Consider the following 5,325-nt stretch of genomic DNA (forward strand, 5'->3'; position numbering starts at 1 on the left):
TTCAACTGTACAAAAGGAATTTAATTCATCAGAAACCTTCTCTAGTTTTCAATATTAGATTGCAGCTCTAATGATCATTGAATAAATAAATAATTAAAATTGAAATATAATTCTATCTTGTTTTTCTACTGCAAAACATAAATAGTTAGTGAGATAGTGAGATGATTTCTGTATTAGTTTGTGAACTATCTGCCGTTAATACAACAAATGTTGATAAAATAAAAATACAATGTTTCTCGTGTAACTGAAAAAATCGATGAATAATTATATCAACTATAATTATATCCTTTCCGCGGCCGTAACGTAATAAAACGTCTTAGCGTCTGGTGGCCCTTTCACGCTTCCGTAGAATCAACATTTATTACACGAAATTCAATTTAGAAATATTTCTGAAATGTCTAGGTTGCAGCTCCGTTACGGACCCCTGTGGGATTTTTGTTTGATTGCAAATATTTTTCGTAAATGATAAGCTGACATGTTGTGCTAAAGCATTTTCAAATCGTTAGAAACTGCTGAAAATTGACTCTCCATTAGCAAAACGGGGTAACCCCTGCGGGTGAACCCTGATTATAGACCAATGCAAATGCGACTTTATCCTGTGTACTTTCATTTTATTTACTTCCGGAAAAAGCTGAAGGTCATCTGACGTCATTTTCTGTGTTGTCCATGGCGAGATTATATAAAAAATGTGCCGGTGTAATGAAGTATTTCGACCCCCATAGAATAATGACCCCCCGGTCATTATTCTATAGAAAAAGTGACCCCCCGGTCATAGTATTATGACCTCCAGATCATAGTACTATGACTCCCCAACGTGAAGTAAACTGAATCTCACGAAGAATATTGACTCCCATAAAAAAACGACCCCCGGTCATTTGGTCAAATTTAGTGATAATTCATGTATCTAAGGCCTAATTGCTGCATTTTATGCCCCCACTCGGGGGAGGGGGGCATATAGATTTGCCCTTGTCCGTCTGTCCGTCCTTCCGTTTGACGATAGCCCCAGATACCATCACTTGACACAGAAATCAGAGCATTCCGCAACGGTAAAAGGGATTCTATTTCTAGACGCTGTATCTTGGTGTATACATTTTTTTTCAGGAAAATAACAATTCACAATACGTTCACAAAACACACCAGTGTCAATAATCCCTGCAAACTTCGGTATGACGTAATTCTTCTGAAGAAAACTGCACAAGAAACTGCTAGCATAGAACTTAGTATTAATAGAAGTTGCAATACTTAGCAGTGGCAGTAAAGTACGGTAGCGGCAACAATAGAAAGTAGTAGTAGTAGTAGTAGTAGTAGTAGTGGCAGTGGTGGTAGTGGCAGTGGTAGTGGCAGTTGCAGTAGCAGCAGCAGCAGCAGCAGCAGCAGAAGCAGAGTAATAAGTGACAGCAACAACAGCAGCAGGAGAAAAAGAGGTAGATGTACAAGACGTATTAGTGGAAGCAGGTATAGTAGTATCAGTAGTAGCAGTTGTAGTAGTAGTAGTAGTAGTAGTAGTAGTAGTAGTAGTAGTAGTGGCAGTGGTGGTAGTGGCAGTGGTAGTGGCAGTTGCAGTAGCAGCAGCAGCAGCAGCAGCAGCAGAAGCAGAGGAATAAGTGACAGCAACAACAGCAGCAGGAGAAAAAGAGGTAGATGTACAAGACGTATTAGTGGAAGCAGGTATAGTAGTATCAGTAGTAGCAGTTGAAGTAGTAGTAGTAGTAGTAGTAGAAGTAGTAGTAGTAGTAATGGCAGTGGTGGTAGTGGCAGTGGTAGTGGCAGTTGCAGTAGCAGCAGCAGCAGCAGCAGCAGAAGCAGAGGAATAAGTGACAGCAACAACAGCAGAAGGAGAAGAAGAGGTAGATGTACAAGACGTATTAGTGGAAGCAGGTATAGTAGTATCAGTAGTAGCAGTTGAAGTAGTAGTAGTAGTAGAAGTAGTAGTAGTAGTAGTAGAAGAAGAAGAAGTACATGTAGTAATAGCAATAGAAGTAGCGGCACCAGTAGTAGTAAAACAATCAAAATGTTAACTATTGGCAATGGAGGGTATTAGAGTTGTAGATCTAGTAAAATTGTCCGTTAGGTTTGGTGGGGATCACTTTTTAATAGATATTATCGTCGAAAGTCTTTTTAGGAGCCGGTGTTTTACACGGAAAGAGTAACTTTTTTAAATAGAATAATGTCCGGGAATCGATATTGTATGAGAGTTCGAATGTAGTAATTTCGGCAGTGAGTATTTTACATGGAAGGAGTCACCTTTTCTATAGAATAATAACCGGGGTCGTTATTCTATGAGATTCGAAGGGAGTCATCTATAGGGAGTCAGTATTTTACTTGGAGGGGTCAGTTTTTCTATAGAATAATGACCGGGGTCGTTATTCTATAGAGTTTTCAAAGGGAGTCAGTTTTTTATAAGGGGAGTCAATATTTTACAGGAAAGGAGTCACATTTTCTATAGAATAATGACCGGGGGGTCGTTATTCTATGGGGGTCGAAATACTTCATTACACCGGCCGTCCTAAGGATATGGTGTTATGCAAATGTCACAACAATAAGATATTTACTTACATACGTCATTCGTTTGCATCCTTCAAGATTTTTTAAGTATTTTCTAATCGTTTAAGTTAAACTAAATCAACATAAAAATAAAATAAAGGAAATAATTACAGGCTGTTATATATTTTTTCCTTAAAGATAGGACAATTATACAAATGTGAAAGATTCCAGTTTCATTTTTATGCACTTTTTAGCAAGGGTCTCGTCAGTGAAACTTGCTTTAGTTAGGCTAAATCCGAAGACACTCGATGAAAACCTTTAGAAATGAACTGCCAAATTGAGGAAAGTAGTCCTTGGTTAACAAAAAGAAAGCAGCGGTAAGCGTTTACGATATCAGCGGGAAAATGGATTTAAAGTGATATTACTTGTACAATAGAAATCACCCAAGAGAAGTTCGCAGTTAAAATATTGTAATTACAGATTTAAAAAAAAAAATGTCTTCCTTCGCGAAAGCGACATTCGGCGAATGGAATCATGCTTATCACGTGTGAACTGTATATGACGATGCTTATCGATTAAACGCAAAGTCACTGGAATTATCTGCGCCTATCAGCCGTGTATTGTTTAAACCTTCATAGTTGTAGGTTTGTTAATTGACGATACGCAAGTCAAGTTCTTTGCTTTTGAGGATTAAGACAAATTTATATGAGCAGTTTATATTGTGCTAAATTTCTCGTAGGGAAAGCCTGGCTACTTTTAGATTAGCATCATGGTATTGATACAGAAATCTGTTAGACTGTGTTACAATGTACTTCCCTTGTCTCACAGACTTAATTTAATTACGGCTGAAATAGAAGTCTAATAAATCTGTACGCTTGTAATTTGTTTGTTAAGTGGCAGTAGACAGTTTCGCATTTGGCCCGAGTACGTTTTTTAACCCTTACCCGGCTAAATTTCTGAAATGGACTGGTCTATCATTCAATTTGGGCAAAACCATTTATCATTTGAAGGGTGTTCAATGAAAATTTACAGACTGAATAGCGAAAAATGCAGGCATGGATGTGCAGGCTGATCTTAGTCTGCACTGGTCGCCAAGGCAGAATCACCTGCCGCCAGCAGGCTAAAGGTTAAATAAAATAGGTAGATATACTTTAAAGTTTTCAACAGGTTATTCACGGTGTTTATAGAAGTACGAGTAATTATTGTGTAAAATAAATGAATAAATGCTTGGATCGAATTTTCTAGCTCGGTGTAGGCGGACGGGTCTAGAATCTTACATGAGGTATCGGATGTAAGAAAAAAAAAAGAAACGGCCATCCATCCATCCATCCATCCAGATTCAGCTCAAATTTGCGGAAAAAGTAAATGGTTATGAGACACTTTTTCCCATCATTATTTTCGTCTGGTAACATGCTTTAACATATACACATGATTTAGGTCAGTCAGTTGCAGGTAATGCGGTACAGGCCACGCAAGGTGTGCATTTTGTGTCATTTTTGCCCCAAAATGTAGTGTCCTGAAACCGGAGTTTTACTCGTTATATCATAGAAACTAAAGACTCACAGGCTGAAAATGTCACATGATGAAGTGTTTAATGTATGCAATACATTCGCTCAACACTTTCCGGGAATTTTTCAAAATAGGAATTTTTTTTTCGCACTGGTATCAACGCAGATTTGTAGAATTTTCAAATTTACTGTCCCTTGCCCCCATTACTGACGCTGTATTGCTATGATAGATCAGTGGAACAGACTGCAAATGAAATCAGTTTCAATTCCGAATTAGAAAAAATATTTATGATCATGCCCCAAGTGATAGAATAAATACCAAAATAGAATTATTGTTTTGAAATGCTTATACAATTAGCCAAAATTAGTAGTTATATATATAACAAATACGCCAATATGGGTTATTTGATTTTCGGTGCAAGTTTCGGATTTGTAAAAAAAATCCTTTCGAGAACAATGTTCCGGAATTCCTCTTCAGAAGTGTCTCCATGATTTTGACAAGCCACTGGAAGCAAGTTGTAGATATTTTAATTATTGAGTAGTCATCGTTTATGTTTTTGGTGTACGCCGAGTGACGCACAGTGACTGTTTTGGGTTCGATGTAACTATCAAACTTTCTAATGGATTCGTATAATATTTATTAGGGAGTATCGTAATTCATTAAACACTATTGTGGTATATTTTTCAGTTCTTTATTAGCAATAGAACACAAAGCACAGTATATTTATACAAACTTCGCGATCACTCCACGGAAAATGGTTGATTTTGTTGGATAGCTTTTATGTTAATCTAATTTTTCTGTATGTTTGTAATTACGAGTGATCTTTTCTGAGTCATGGTCTTGGGCATCAGCGGTAATAATTGTCAACATTCAACAGTAAGGCATCATGGACTAAACTGAGATATTGATATCTTCTTCAACTGCATTCAGCTCTGCGGAGCCCATCTCTGTTACTCACTCCAATGACGTACACTTGGCCATTGACCTGTTTATGTGAGAAAGTTGTTACGAGTCGTGACTCACACTCTACTTGTTCTTACTGAATGTCATGAAACCAACAAAACAAAGAGGGTTTTTGAATGTATCTGACTTCAATGGTGGTACTTAATAGGCTGGTATTACTGAGTGTATAGATCTGTCCAACTGAAATCCATGATCTGCAATGAGACACTTGATGTCAGCACTTTCAGTGCTTTGATTTACATTTACGTTATCGTGAGTCAGGCTCAACATACGAGGTTTATAAGGTATGCTTTGAGTTATCGAAATAGCGTTACCTTACTGTTACCTTAACAATGTCGTAAATAACCTTGTAAATTCAGCGATATCGTA

This window comes from Mercenaria mercenaria, chromosome 18, assembly GCF_021730395.1.
Source record: "Mercenaria mercenaria strain notata chromosome 18, MADL_Memer_1, whole genome shotgun sequence".
Taxonomy (NCBI): Eukaryota; Metazoa; Mollusca; class Bivalvia; order Venerida; family Veneridae; genus Mercenaria; species Mercenaria mercenaria.